The following is a 17,529-nucleotide window of genomic DNA, read 5'->3' on the forward strand; positions in this document are numbered from 1 at the left end:
CTTTAACCATCATTACTGTCATTGTTTATACCGCTATATCAAAATCACTGATGTACAAAATGTGATGAATAAAAAAGTGATTCATGTATGTTTTTATTTCAAGTTCTGTATTGCTTGAGGACAAGCAACGCTCAAGTGTGGGGATATTTGATAGTGTTCCAAATGAACATATATTTAGTAGCAATATCGTTCCAATATGTAAAGTTTTTAAATGTAATTTCCTTATTTTTAGTTGTAATAGTTAAATAAATAAGTGCGAAGACGAAAGACGCAAATCGCTCGAAAATGAAGATTTAAAGACAAAAACGAAGATTTGAAAGACCAAAACGTCCAAAAAGCTCAAATGTACAAGATACAATTCAAAAGGTTCAATTTATTGATGAAGAACGTCTAAAAATGACAAGAGTACAAGTTACAAAACGCAAAGTACACGATATAAAATTGTACGAAAGGACGTTCGAAAATCCGGAACCGGGACATGAACCAACTCTCAACGCTCGACGCAACGGTGTAAAAATTATGAGTCAACTATGCACAAGAATAAAATATAATATTTAAATAATTCATAATAAGAATAATATTAAATAATAAAAAGTTGTTAATTGAGCATAGTTCAGGGGTCGTAAGCGAAAATTCAATTTAACATTTTGCCTATAAAAGGCGACGTATTACGATCAATTTTACGAACACCTTTTTCTATCTTTTTCTTATTTTTCTATCTATCAATATCAATATCTATAATTCTCTATCATAATGTTAATGTAATCAGATATAACAATAATCTTAATTTTAATTTTAAATTATGATAATAATAAGATTTATGATAGAGATCGTTTGAGTGTGTAAGTCGAAATTCTGTCCGTGTAACGCTACGCTATTTTTAATCATTGTAAGTTATGTTCAACCTTTTTACATTAATGTATCGTAACTAAGTTATTATTATGCTTATTTAAGCCGAAGTAATCGTGATGTTGGGCTAAAATATTAAGAAGGGGTTATTGAACTTTGGACCATAATTAAGGTTTGAGCAAAAGACCGACACTTGTGGAAATTGAACTATTGACTATTAATAGATGGGGGGTATTGTCTAATTGAGTGACAACTCATTGGAGTCTGTCGAACCTATCTTCAAATTAATTAACCTAATAATTAATAATGATTATGGTTGTCCTATTTAGTGATGTTCATATGGAATCTGTTATAATCATTTAATTAATCAATTGGGTTAGGTAATTGATTATTCATTCTGATCAAGTGGATGAATTAATATTCATAAACTAAATAAAACAGGGGTGGATTACATACAGTGATAACTGGTGTAATTGTTGGCAGAAGTGATAACTGCGTCACAGTTTTAATCCTTAATCAGTTGGAATATTTGACTTCGGGTATAAGGGTAATTTGACGAGGATACTCGCACTTTATATTTATGACCGATGGACTATTATGGACAAAAACCAGATAGACGTATCAAATAAACCAGGACAAAGGACAATTAACCCATGGTAATAAATTAAAATCAACACGTCAAACATCATGATTACGGAAGTTTAAATAAGCATAATTCTTTTATTATATTTCTCATCGTATCTTTATTTACTGTCATTTTATTACTCGCAATTTTATTTACTGTCATTTTATTTATTGTCATTATTTTACGCACTTTAATTATCGTCATTTATCTTTACGCTTAAAATATAGAATCGACAAACCGGTCATTAAACGGTAAAATCCCCCTTTTATAATAATATTACTACTTATATAATTATATATATTTTATATAAATATAGTTAAAAATATAGTAAGTATCACCAGCTCCCTGTGGAACGAACCGGACTTACTAAAAACTACACTACTCTACGATTAGGTACACTGCCTATAGTGTTGTAGCAAGGTTTAGGTATATCCCATCCGTAAATTAATAAAACTTGTGTCATATTTTGTAGTATTTTGTATTAAAAATAATACTATTTTGTATACACCCCCTACGACATCAAGTTTATAGCCAGAAATACATGTTACAAGTCACTCTTGAAAGAGGTAGTTATTTCCGTCGAAAGAACGACATTTTGATGACCATTTTGAAAAACATAATTCCACTTTGAGTTTAACCATGATTTTGGGATATAGTTTCATGTTCATAAGAAAATTCATTTTCCCAGAAGGACAACTTTTAAATCAAAGTTTATCATAATTTTTAATTATCAAACCCAAAACAGCCCCCGGTTTCACTACAACGGCGTATGTCCGGTTTTAAGGTGTTCTTCATGTTTTCAGGTTTTAAATCATTAAGTTAGCATATCATACAGATATAGAACATGTGTTTAGTTGATTTTAAAAGTTAAGTTAGAAGTATTAACTTTGTTTGCGAACAAGTTTAGAATTAACTAAACTATGTTCTAGTGATTACAAGTTTAAATCTTCGAATAAGATAGTTATATATATATGAATCGAATGATGATATGAACATCATTACTACCTCAATTTTAGTAGATAAACCTACTGGAAATGATGAAAAAATAACTTGAGCTTCAAAGGATCTTTGATGGCTTGGAAGTTCTTGAAATAGAATCATGACACGAAAACAAGTTTAAGTAAGATTATTACTCGAATTAAGATAGTTATAGTTATAGAAATTGAATCAAATCTTGAATATGAATATTACCTTGATTTAGAAAGATAACCTACTGTAAATAACAAAGGTTTCTTGATCTTAGATGATTGCTTGAAATGGATTAGGAAACTTGGAAGTAAACTTGTAAACTTGGAAGTGTTCTTGATGTGTTCTTGAGTAATTATTTTTATGATGATTATAGATAATAACCAAAGCTTGTATTTGATGATTTTTGCTGGAAAAATAGTAACTTAGACGTTCATGGAAGAGTGTGTGTGTTTTGAGAGAGAATTAGGAAGAAAATTGGAACTGAAATGGAGTGGATGGTGAGTGGGAATGGTGAGTGGGGTTAAAAGAAGTTCTTGTTTTTGTTTCCTTACTCATAAGTCATGCTAGTTGTCTAAAGATGGTTCCCACATGTCTTGATGACTCACAAGGGCTGCTAAGAGCTGAATTATTATGTGTATATATCAATAGTATATACATCTAGGAGCTGTGTATTGTACGAGTATGAATACGGGTGCATACGAGTAGAATTGTTGATGAAAATGAATGGAAATGTATTTGTAACCATTTTTGTTAAGTAGAAGTATTTTGATATGTGTCTTGAAGTCTTTAAAAAGTGCATTAATATATCTTAATACACTACATGTATATACATTTTAACTGAGTCGTTAAGTCATCGTTAGTCGTTACATGTAAGTGTTGTTTTGAAACCTTTAAGTTAACGATCCTGTTAAATGTAATTAATCCATTATTTATTATATCAAATGAGATGTTAAATTATTACATTATCATGATATTATGATGTATGAATACATCTTAATATGATATATATACATTAAAATGTCGTTACAACGATAATCGTTACATATATGTCTCGTTTCGAAATCCTTAAGTTAGTAGTCTTGTTTTTACATATGTAGTTCATTGTTAATACACTTAATGATATGTTTAATTATCATTTTATCATGTTAAACATAGTGTATCAATATCTTAATATGATTTAAATGTATTTAGTAAGACGTTGTTATAACGATAATCATTATATATATCGTTTCGAGTTTCTTAACTCAATAAACTCATTTTTTATGTATATCACTCATTGTTAATATACTTAGTGAGATACTTACTTATCAAAATCTCATGTTAACTATATATATACATATATATATCATCATGTAGTTTTTACAAATTTTTAACGTTCGTGAATCGCCGGTCAACTTGGGTGGTCAATTGTCTACATGAAACTCATTTCAATTAATCAAGCCTTAACAAGTTTGATTGCTTAGCATGTTGGAAACATTTAATCATGAAAATATAGTTTTCAATAATATATAATCATGGAAAAGTTCGGGTCACTACAGTACCTACCCGTTAAATAAATTTCGTCCCGAAATTTTAAGCTGTTGAAGGTGTTGACACATCTTCTGGAAATAGGTGAGGATATTTCAGCTTCATCTGATCTTCACGCTCCCAGGTGAATTCGGGTCCTCTACGAGCATTTCATCGAACCTTAACAATTGGTATCTTATTTTGCTTAAGTCTTTTAACCTCACGATCCATTATTTCGATGGGTTCTTCAATGAATTGTAGTTTTTTGTTAATTGTAATCTCGTTTAATGGAATGGTGAGATCTTCTATAGCAAAACATTTCTTCAAATTCGAGACATGAAAAGTATTATGTACCTCGGCGAGTTGCTGCGGTAAGTCAAGTCGGTAAGCTACTGGTTCGACACGATCTATAATCTTGAATGGTTCAATGTACCTTGGATTTAGTTTCCCCCGTTTACCAAATAAAACAAAACCTTTCCAAGGTGAAACCTTAAGCATGACCATCTCTCCAATCTCAAATTCTATATCTTTTCTTTTAATGTCCGCGTAGCTCTTTTGTCGACTTTGGGCAGTTTTCAATCGTTGTTGAATTTGGATGATCTTCTCGGTAGTTTCTTGAATTATCTCCGGACCCGTAATCTGTCTATCCCCCACTTCACTCCAACAAATCAGAGACCTGCAATTTCTACCATAAAGTGCTTCAAACGGCGCCATCTTAATACTCGAATGGTAACTGTTGTTGTAGGAAAGTTCTACTAACGGTAGGTGTCGATCCCAACTGTTTCTGAAATCGATAACACATGGTCGTAGCATATCTTCAAGGGTCTGTATCATCCTTTCACTTTGCCCATCAGTTTGTGGATGATAAGCAGTACTCATGTCTAGACGAGTCCCCAATGCTTGTTGCAATGTCTGCCAAAATCTTGAAACAAATCTGCCATCCCTATCCGAGATAATAGAGACTGGTATTCCATGTCTGGAGACAACTTCCTTCAAGTATAATCGCGCCAACTTCTCCATTTTATCAACTTCTCTCATTGGCAGAAAGTGTGCTGACTTGGTAAGACGATCGACTATTACCCAAATTGTATCATAACCATTTGCAGTCCTTGGCAATTTAGTAATGAAATCCATGGTAATGTTTTCCCAATTCCATTCCGATATTTTGGGTTGTTGAAGTAGAACTAATGGTTTCTGATGTTCAGCTTTGACCTTAGAACACATCAAATATTCTCCTACATATCTAGCAATATCGGCTTTCATACCCGGTTACCAAAAGTGTTTCTTGAGATCTTTGTACATCTTTCTCGCTCCGGGATATACTGAGTATCTAGTTTTATGTGCTTCCTTAAGTACCATTTCTCTCACATCTCCAAACTTTGGTACCCAAATTCTTTCGGCCCTATACCGGGTTCTGTCTTCCCTAATATTAAGATATTTCTCCGAACCTTTGGGTATTTCATTCTTCAAATTTTCCTATTTTAAAACTCCTTGTTGCGCCTCCATTATTTGAGTAGTAAGGTTAGTACGAATAATTATATTCATAGCTTTTACCTGCATAGGTTCTCTGTCCTTTCTACTCAAAGCATCGGCTACCACATTTTCCTTCCCCGGGTGGTAACGAATCTCAAAATCGTAATCATTTAACAATTCAATCCACCTACACTGCCTCATGTTCAGTTGTTTCTGATTAAATATGTATTGGAGACTTTTGTGGTCAGTATATATAATACTTTTGACCCCATATAAGTAGTTCCTCCAAGTCTTTAATGCAAAAACAACAGCGCCCAATTCCAAATTGTGGGTCGTATAATTTTGCTTGTGAATCTTCAATTGTCTGGACGCATAAGCAATTACCTTCGTTCGTTGCATTAATACACATCTGAGGCCTTGCTTTGAGGCATCACAATATATCACAAAATCATCATTCCCTTCAAGAAATGACAATATAGGTGCCGTAGTTAACTTTTTTTCAACAATTGAAACGCTTTCTCCTACTCACCCTCCCATTCAAATTTCTTCCCTTTATGCGTTAATGCAGTCAAGGGTTTTGCTATTTTGGAAAAATCTTGGATGAACCTTCTGTAGTAACCAGCCAGTCCTAAAAATTGGCGTATATGCTTCGGAGTTTTCGGGGTTTCCCACTTTTCAATTGTTTCAATCTTTGCCGGATCCGCTTGAATACCTTCTTTATTCACTATGTGACCGAGGAATTAAAATTCTTCCAACCAAAATGCACACTTTGAAAACTTAGCGTACAATTTTTCTTTCCTCAACAACTCTAACACTTTTCTCAAATGTTCTTCGTGCTCTTGATCATTCTTTGAGTAAATAAGTATGTAATCGATGAAAGCAATAACAAACTTGTCAAGGTATGGTCCACACACTCGGTTCATGAGGTCCATGAACACAGCTGGTGTGTTAGTCAACCCAAACGGAATAACCATAAACTCGTAATGACCGTAACGCGTCCTAAAAGCAGTCTTCGGAATATCATCCTCCTTCACCCGCATTTGATGATACTCGGAACGTAAATCGATCTTCGAATAAACCGACGAGCCTTGTAGTTGATCAAATAAATCGTCGATTCTCGGTAGTAGGTAACGGTTCTTGATGGTAAGTTTTTTCAACTCTCGGTAGTCGATACATAACCTGAATGTACCATCCTTCTTTTTGACAAACAAAACAGGAGCTCCCCATGGTGATGTACTTGGTCGTATAAAATCACGCTCTAAGTTCTTGTAATTGGCTTTGAAGTTCCTTCATTTCACTGGGTACGAGTCTGTATGGAGGACGAGCTATTGGTGCAGCTCCCGGTATAAGATCTATTTGAAATTCAACGGATCGGTGTGGAGGTAGTCCCGGTAATTCTTTCGAAAATACATCGGGAAATTCTTTTGCGACGGGAACATCATTGATGTTCTTTTCTTCAGTTTGTACTTTCTCGACGTGTGCTAGAATAGCATAGTAACCTTTTCTAATTAGCTTTTGCGCCTTCAAATTACTAATAAGATGTAACTTCGCGTTGCTCTTTTCTCCATACACCATTAAGGGTTTTCCTTCTTCTCGTACAATGTGAATTGCATTTATGTAACATACAATCTCTACCCTCTCCTTTTTCAACCAGTCCATGCCGATTATCACATCAAAACTCCCTAACTCTAGTGGTATCAAATCAATCTTAAACGTTTCGCTAACCAGTTTAATTTCTCGATTCCGACATACATTATCTGCTGTAATTAATTTATCGTTTGCTAATTCGAGTAAAAATTTATTATCCAAAGGCGTCGATGGACAACTTAGTTTAGCACAAAAATCTCTACTCATATAGCTTCTATCTGCACCCGAATCAAATAAAACATAAGCAGATTTATTGTCAATAAGAAACGTACCCGTAACAAGCTCCGTGTCTTCCTGTGCTTCTGCCGTATTAATATTGAAAACTCTTCCGTGGCCCTTCCCACTAGTATTCCCCTGATTCGGGCAATTTCTACTAATGTGGCCCGGTTTTCCACATGCAAAGCAAACTATGGCGGCATTATCTGTTCCGACATTATTTGTTCTTTTAATTCTGTTAAACTTTGGTCCGTAGGCCTCACACTTTACCGCACTATGACCATTTCTTCTACACCTGGTGCAAAATGTCGTGCAGAACCCCTGGTGATTCTCTTCACACCTTTGGCATGGCTGTTTTTGGTTTTTGTTTCCATTGTTGTTATTGATATTGTTGTTGGGATTGTTGTGGTTGTTATTGTTATTGGGACGTTTGTTGAAGTTATTGTTGTTGGGGAATTTGTTGTAGTTGTTGTTGGGATTGCGATTGTTGTTGTTGTGATTGATGTTGCGGTTGTTGGGATAGTTGTTGCGATTGTGGTTGTGATTGTTGTTGTTATTGTTGTATTGGTGACTCTTGTCACTGTTTTCCTCCCACTTTCTCTTGACTTGTTTCATGTTGGCTTTTTCGGTCGCCTGCTCTTTAATTCTTTCTTCTATTTGATTTATGAGTTTATGAGCCATTTGACTTGCCTTTTGTATGGAGGCGGGCTCGTGTGAACTCACATCTTCTTGAATTCTTTCTGGTAATCCTTTCACAAATGCATCGATCTTCTCTTCTTCATCTTCAAACGCTCTTGGACATAATAGGCACAATTCTGTGAATCTTCGTTCGTACGTGGTAATGTCGAAACCTTGCGTTCATAATCCTCTAAGCTCTACCTTGAGCTTATTGACCTCGTTTCTGGGACGGTATTGATCGTTCATCAAGTGCTTGAATGCTGACCACGGTAGTGCGTAAGCAGCATCTTGTCCCACTTGTTCTAGATAGGTATTCCACCATGTTAACGCAGTACCTGTGAAGGTATGCGTGGCGTACTTCACCCTATCTTCTTCAGTACATTTACTTATGACAAACACCGATTTGACCTTCTCGGTCAACCGTTTCAATCCGATTGGTCCTTCGATTCCATCAAATTCCAAAGGTTTGCAGGCAGTAAATTCTTTGTAGGAGCATCCTACACGATTTCTAGTGGCGTTAGTTGCATTGCTAGATTCAGAGTTGTTATTGTTGTTTTGCATGGCAGCCTGTACTGCGGCTATGTTGGCAGCAAGAAAAACACCGAAGTCTTCCTCACTTATGTTCAAGTTCTGACGAGTAGTCAGTGCCATTTCCTTCAAAAATAGCCAAAAGAATTAAGTTAATCATATAGAATATTAAGAGTAGTCAATAGTATTTCGTAGCATAATATAAACTCATTTATAAAAGCTTTTTCTTCATATTAGCGTTTTATAAGTTTTAATACGGGTAGTACCTACCCGTTAAGTTCATACTTAGTAGCTAATATACAATTCAACTACTACAATTCTATATGAAAAACTGATAATGCTAAAAACGAACATATATTTCATAGCATTATCCCTCAATAAAGACAAGCTTTTAGTTGCAATTGTTCTATTTACAAGTGATATTCGTTTAAATAATAAAAGGTGAAGACAAAAGACAGATTCGACGAATTGATGACGCAAACGACCAAAAAGCTCAAAAGTACAAAATACAATCAAAGAGGTTCCAATTATTGATGAGAAACGTCTCAAAATTACAAGAGTACAAGATTCGAAACACAAAATACAAGATATTAAATTGTACGCAAGGACGTTCGAAAATCCGGAACCGGGACCAGAGTCAACTCTCAACGCTCGATGCAACGAATCGGAAATTATAAATTAACTATGTATATAAATATAATATAATATATAATTAATTATATAAATTATATATATATATATATATATATATATATATATATATATATATATATATATATTATATTTATATATTAAAATCGTCGGCAGACTAAGATCCAAACTTGTGTGAGCTGGATTCCATTGCTCCGCACTCGCAGAGGTCAAAGAGTAACACGTGGGCCTATAAAAGGCCGAGCATTCGGCCGAATTTTAGACATCTTTTTCTCTTCACTCATATGTAAACGTATATATATATATATATATATATATATATATATATATATATATATATATATATATATATATATATATATATATATATATATATATATTTTAATTTTAATTTTAAATCCTAATAATAAGGGTATGTTAGCGAATATTGTAAGGGTGTAAGTCGAAATTCTGCCCGTGTAACGCTACGCTATTTTTAATCATTGTAAGTTATGTTCAACTTTTTTACATTAATGTCTCGTAGCTAAATTATTATTATGCTTATTTAAAACGAAGTTATCATGATGTTGGGATAATTACTAAAATTGGGTAATTGGACTTTGTACCATAATTGGGGTTTGAACAAAAGAACGACACTTGTGGAAATTAGACTATGGGCTATTAATGGGCTTTATATTTGTTTAACTAAATGATAGTTTGTTAATTTTAATATAAAGATTTACAATTGGACGTACCTATAAATAACCATATACACTCGATCGAAAACGATGGGCGGGATATTTATATGTACGAATAATCGTTCATTTAACCGGACATGGGAATGGATTAATAGTCTATGGAATTATTAAAACAGGGGTGAAATTATGTACAAGGACACTTGGCATAATTGATAACAAAGTATTAAAACCTTGGGTTACACACAGTCAATAACCTGGTGTAATTATTAAACAAAGTATTAAAACCTTGTTACAGTTTAAGTCCCCAATTAGTTGGAATATTTGACTTCGGGTATAAGGATAATTTGACGAGGACACTCGCACTTTATATTTATGACTGATGGACTGTTATGGACAAAAACCAGATGGACATATTAAATAATCCAGGACAAAGGACAATTAACCCATGAGAATAAACTAAAATCAACACGTCAAACATCATGATTACGGAAGTTTAAATAAGCATAATTCCTTTATTTCATATTTAATTGCACTTCTAATTATCGCACTTTTATTGTCATTGTATTTAATTGCACTTTTAATTATCGCACTTTTTAATTATCGCAATTTTATTTCATCGCACTTTTATTTATTCGCAATTTCATTATCGTTATTTACTTTACGCTTTAAATTAAGTCTTTTATTTATTTAATATTTTACATTAGGTTTTAACTACGACTAAAGTTTTAAAAATCGACAAACCGGTCATTAAACGGTAAAAACCTCCTTTTTATAATAATAATATTACTTATATATATATTTTTATTTTTATAAATTAAAACTAATATAGCGTTAAGCTTTGTTTTAAAGATTTCCCTTTGGAACGAACCGGACTTACTAAAAACTACACTACTGTACGATTAGGTACACTGCCTATAAGTGTTGTAGCAAGGTTTAAGTATATCTATTCTATAAATAAATAAATATCTTGTGTAAAATTGTATCGTATTTAATAGTATTTCGTTGTAAAATATAAGCTATTTCATATACACCTCTACGCACATCAAGTATTTTTGGCGCCGCTGCCGGGGAACTTAAACGCCGAAAGCGCAACGCTAATGATATAAAAAAAATAATAATAATATAATTTTGTAAAAGTTTTTATTAAGTCTTTCAAGTAAAAATATAAGTTTTTAAAAATATATATAAAAAATATAAAAATACAAAAAGAGTTTGTTAAAAAAATATAGAAAGTTAAAAAGTATTTTTATTTTTGAGTTTAAATATAAGTATTTTATTGTTTTATATAAATATTTATTTATATATATATATATATATATATATATATATATATATATATATATATATATATATATATTTTATATTTATAGAAAAAAATAACTGAACCTGTGCAAAAACGAACCCTTTTTCAGCTAAAATCGAACCCTCCGCGACTCGCGGAGGTTTTGAAACGGGACCAACCGCACTCGCGGAGGTCCACTGACAGGCTAGGGTTTGACTCTGCAAACTGTAATAATTACGGAGTATTATTAATTATTACTATTAAACCTAATTAGGTTATTAATTAATTATCATTTAGTTTAGTTTTAATTATTTAATTTTTATTTTTAAGTTTTAATTAATTTTATTAATATATAAAATTAATACTTTTATAAAATAAATAATATAAAAAAAATATTTTTATAAAAATTTTATTTTTTACAACTTTTAGTATTTTTTTATATATATTTTTTTAATTGTTTTAGCATAATTTTTGTGTTTTTCGCTTATATTTAGTTTTAAGATATAGTTTTTGCCTTAGTTATTTTTTTTCTAGATTTTTAGGCTTTACCGTAAAATCCCTTAAGTGCTTTTTCTTTAGACTAAGATTCAGGTGCTTTAGAATTTTGCGACACGTTTTTAAGTTTTAGTACCTTTTTAAGATATTGCCAGTTGGGATATAGAATTCCTTGTAAGCTTTAATATTTTTAGACGCAACTTTTAATTCTTAGTTTTTAGTTCCTTTTTAAGTTTCAACGCGCTACTTTCTTATTTTTATTTTTCGACGCCTTTTACCTATGTATCAATTATCACTCCAATTAGTAATCTCAATTTGCAATTTTAATTTTAAGTTAGTGATAATAATAAGGTTGGGTTAGTCGAGTGTTTTAAAGTTTTATAAGTCACTCTTTTTCTTTCTTATTTCTCCAATTTTAATACTGAAGCACTCTTTTTCTTTCTTATTTCTCGCCATTCTAGTTTTAGGACATAGATTTTTATTCTGCTTTTTCTCTAAATTTCTTTAAATTACGAAAATTTATTTTAAGTAGTTAAATTGATAGACATCAAAATTTTCTGGTTCGTAGTAATAGTTGGATTTGTACGTGGACCGGGTTATTGGAGCCAAACAGTACTCAATTATATTGAGACCAAACGAATCCTGCCCCTCTGCTGCATCTTTTGGCTATTCGAAACGTGGGAAAAATCAGAAAAGTCTATTAATTGGATAACTTATATAATTTTTCTTTCTTTTTAAAAACTAATAGGATATTCAGTGAATTCACCGAGCAAGACGTTCACCACCTTTTGTACGTTCACCACCTGTAACTCGATCAAGACATCTAGCTAATATTATCGCCGTTGATTTTTCTTTAGAATCGTCATCCAGTCGACCAAGTACTCCAATTCAAATTTCCGATAATCCATTTTTTGAACCCGACCTCACAATTGAGAACCCGGAGAATATTCAGGGACAATTCATAGATCCTGAACCACTAATCTTTCCTCTGGAACCACCAATCATTCAAACAGAGATTGTTGAGGAACCAACCATTAAATCAAAATCCTCTAGTGATTCAGATTCAACAAATTCAATCATGGAGAATCTGGAACCTTTAAATATGGAAGACCGAATGAGAGCTAAACGCACTGGCTAAGGTCATACAATTACTCATCCAGACATTAATGCACCAAATTATGAAATCAAAGGACAAATCCTACACATGGTGACTAATCAATGCCAATTTAGTGGTGCGCCGAAGGAAGATCCAAATGAACATCTTCGTACCTTTAATAGGATCTGTACTTTATTTAAAATCCGAGAAGTTGAAGATGAACAGATATATCTCATGTTATTTCCCTGGACTTTAAAGGGAGAAGCCAAAGATTGGTTGGAATCGTTACCTGAAGGGGCGATTGATACATGGGACATTTTAGTTGAAAAATTTCTTAAACAATTCTTTTCGGCATCTAAAGCCGTAAGACTTCAAGGAGAAATTGTTACATTCACACAGAAGCCAAATGAAACTCTATATGAGGCATGGACCAGATTTGGAAAGTTATTGAGAGGATGTCCGCAACATGGTTTAGACACCTGTCAAATAGTACAAATATTTTACCAAGGATGCGACATTACTACAAGGAAAGACATAGATATAGCAGCTGGTGGTTCCATTATGAAGAAAACAGAAACTGATGCTTACAAAATTATTGATAACACTGCTTCCTACTCACATGAGTGGCACCAAGAAAAAGATATCGTTAGATCATCAAAAGCAGCTAGAGCCAATTCTAGCCATGACTTAGATTCTATTTCCGCAAAGATAGATGCAGTCGAGAAATGAATGGAAAAGATGACTAAAGATATCCACTCAATACGAATTAGTTGTGAGCAGTGTGGAGGACCACATTTGACAAAAGATTGTCTCAGTATTGAACTAACAATGGAACAAAGAGAGAATGTTTCATATCTAAACCAAAGGCCTGGAAATAATTATCAGAATAATTATCAACCGCCAAGACCAATTTACAATCAAAACCAGAATTATAATCGAAATGTTCCATACAACAACCAACAAGGTCCTAGCAATCAACAAGTATCCAATAATACTTACAATCAGCAAAGACCTAATTTTCAAAACAAACCACCACAAATCGATGATAAAAAGCCAAATTTAGAAGATATGATGACGAAGCTAGTTGAATCTCAAACACAGTTTTTCACATCTCAGAAACAAACCAATGAACAAAATGCTCAAGCATTTAGAAATCAACAAGCTTCTGTTCAAAATCTGGAACAAGAAGTAAGTAACCTAGCAAGGTTAATAGGTGAAAGAAAACCGGGAAGTTTACCTAGTGATACAAATGCTAACCCCCGAAATGAAACAGCTAAAGCCATTACCACAAGAAGTGGTATTACACTTAAACCACCTGAAATACCTGTAATTTCTGAGGAAGCTATTCCTACTCCACAAGAACCACAACTTGAACAAGATAAGGAAAAAGAACCGGTAGTTGAAAAGGTTAATGATGATAACACAGTTAAGACTAAACCTTATGTTAAACCATACCAACCATCACTTCCTTACCCGAGTAAAATGAAAAAAGAGATATTTGAAGCCGAGCAATCCAAATTCTTGGATATGTTTAAACAGATAAATGTAAATCTTCTTTTCATTGATGTAATTTCAGGAATGCCTAGATATGCTAAATTTCCGAAAGATCTAATCTCAAATAGAAAGAAAATGGAAGAACTCTCGGCTGTTACTATGAATGCTAATTGTTCAGCAGTGCTATTGAATAAGATACCAGAAAAACTATCTGATCCAGGAAGTTTCACAATTCCATGTTTTCTGGGTAGTCTTAGTTCAATAGAAGCATTGGCAGACTTAGTTGCTAGTATAAATTTAATGCCGTATTCACTATACACTAAACTAGACCTTGGAGAATTGAAACCAACACGAATCAGCATACAACTAGCCGATAGATCAGTAAAATATCCTAGTGGGATAATGGAGAACATGCTAGTTAAAGTTGGTACTTTAGTATTTCCAGTAGATTTTGTTGTTCTGGACATGGAAGAAGATTCTCAAGTTCCTCTCATATTAGGAAGACCATTCTTAAACAAGGCTAAAGCAATGATAGATGTGTTTGGTAAGAAACTGACCCTAAGTATAGAGGACGAGAGTGTTACCTTTTCAGTTGATAGAGCAATGCAACAAACGCAATCTGCCGATGATACATGCTATTATATTCAAACTATAGAATCACATGCAGAATTGTTAGAAGAATTTCCAGAATTACAAGGAACAGGAGAATGTTCTTTAGGAGAAGGAACTGAACCAATTAATGAAACTGAAATGTTAGCTACACTTATGGCTAATGGATATGAACCAACAACAGAAGAAATTCAAATGTTAAAAGAAGAAGACAGATATCGATATAAATCATCGATAGAAGAACCACCGAAATTAGAAATCACAACTCATTTCTGGTAAATCTGAATTACCTGTAATAATATCGTCTTCTCTTACTAAAAATGAGAAATCACAACTCATTTCTGTGTTAAAAGCTCATAAACCAGCCATTGCATGGAAAATTCATGATATTAAAGGAATAAGTCCTTCGTATTGCACACATAAAATCCTTATGGAAGAAGGTCATAAAACGTATGTGCAACGCCAACGAAGACTAAATCCTAATATGCAAGATGTTATTAAAAAAGAAATTATTAAACTGCTTGATGCAGGTTTAATTTATCCAATTTCTGATAGTCCATGGGTAAGCCCAGTTCAATGCGTACCTAAGAAGGGTGGCATGACTGTCATTACAAATGAGAAAAATGAGCTTATTCCTACTAGGACTGTAACAGGATGGCGTGTATGTATTGATTATAGAAAATTAAATGACGCCACCAGAAAAGATCACTTTCCCTTACCTTTCATTGATTAAATGTTGGAATGATTAGCCGGAAACAGTACTATTGTTTTCTTGATGGTTTTTCCGGATATTTTCAAATTCCAATAGCACCCGAAGACCAAGAGAAAACCACGTTCACGTGACTTTATGGTACTTTTGCTTACAAACGCATGCCATTTGGACTTTGCAACGCCCCTGCAACCTTTCAAAGGTGCATGATGGTGATTTTTCACGACATGATAGAAGAATGCATGGAAGTTTTCATGGATGACTTTTCAGTCTTCGGTGATACATTTGAATCATGTCTAGTTAATCTTGAATGAATGCTTATTAGATGCGAATAATCAAATCTAGTTCTTAATTGGGAGAAATGCCATTTCATGGTTAAAGAAGGCATCGTTCTTGGATATAAAATTTCAAAGAAAGGAATTGAAGTGGATAGATCTAAAGTAGATGTAATTGCTAAACTTCCACATCCCACCAATGTTAGAGGAGTTAGGAGTTTTCTAGGGCATGTCGGTTTTTACTGACGTTTCATAAAAGATTTTTCTAAAATTGCCACTCCTATGAATAAACTCCTAGAAAAGGATGCTCCATTCATCTTTTCAGATGAATGTATCAAATCTTTTAATATACTTAAAGAAAAACTCACTAATGTGCCGATCATGATAACACCAAATTGGAATCTACCATTCGAACTTATGTGCGATGCAAGTGATTTTGCAATGGAACCGTTTTAGGACAAAGGATTGAAAAACGATTTCAACTTATATATTATGCTAGTAAGACGTTACAAGGAGAACAAATGAATTATACAACTACTGAAAAAGAACTCCTTGCTATTGTCTTTGCTTTTGACAAATTTCGATCATATCTCGTTCTAGCTAAAACGGTGGTCTATACCGACCATTCTGCTCTTAGATACCTATTTTCTAAACAAGATGCTAAACCAAGATTAATCCATTGGATCTTACTCTTACAAGAGTTTGATATTGAAATCCGAGATAAAAGAGGAGCAGAAAATCTAGCCGCTGATCATCTTTCTCATCTTGAAAATCCCGAATTAGAAGTTCTAAATGAATCGGCCATACAAGACAACTTTCTTGATGAATATCTATTGAAGATAGATTATAATGAAATTCTATGGTTTGCAGACTATGAAAACTACTTAGTATGTGGATTCCTTGAAAAAAGATTGTCGTACCAAAAACGAAAGAAATTCTTTAGTGATATAAAACACTATTTCTGGGAAGATCCACATTTGTTTAAAAGTTGTCCCGATGGAATAATACGCCGATGTGTATTCGGGGAGGAAGCTAGTAAAATCTTAAACCATTGTCACACAGGACCAACAGGAGGGCATTATGGGCCTCAACTAACAGCAAGAAAAGTTTACGATGCTGGATTCTATTGGCCTACAATTTACAAAGACGCACACCTTTGCAAATCCTGTGATGCATGTCAAAGGGCCGGAAAAATAAGTCAACGTGATGAAATGCCACAAAAAGTCATTCAAGTATGTGAAGTATTTGACATTTGGGGTATTGACTTTATGGGTCCATTTCCAAAATCTCATAATAAGCTCTATATTCTCGTAGCCATTGATTATGTATCTAAATGGGCGGAAGCACAAGCTCTCCCGACTAATGATGCACGAGTTGTAGTCAACTTTTTAAAACGTCTTTTTGCAAGGTTTGGAACACCGAAAGCTTTAATAAGTGATCAGGGAACTCATTTCTGTAATAATCAACTTGAGAAAGTTCTCAAAAGATATGGAGTAACTCATAAAATCTCCACTGCTTATCATCCACAAACAAGTGGACAAGTTGAAAATACCAACCGAGCTTTAAAACGTATTCTAGAGAAAACCGTAGGATCAAATCCGAAGGAATGGTCCATTAAATTGGAGGATGCACTCTGGGCTTTTAGAACAGCCTACAAAACTCCAATTGGAACCACACCTTTTAGACTCGTTTACGGAAAAGCATGTCATCTTCCAGTAGAAATTGAACACAAAGCATTTTGGGCTTTGAA

Source organism: Rutidosis leptorrhynchoides, chromosome 2 (assembly GCF_046630445.1).
Source record: "Rutidosis leptorrhynchoides isolate AG116_Rl617_1_P2 chromosome 2, CSIRO_AGI_Rlap_v1, whole genome shotgun sequence".
NCBI classification, from domain to species: domain Eukaryota; kingdom Viridiplantae; phylum Streptophyta; class Magnoliopsida; order Asterales; family Asteraceae; genus Rutidosis; species Rutidosis leptorrhynchoides.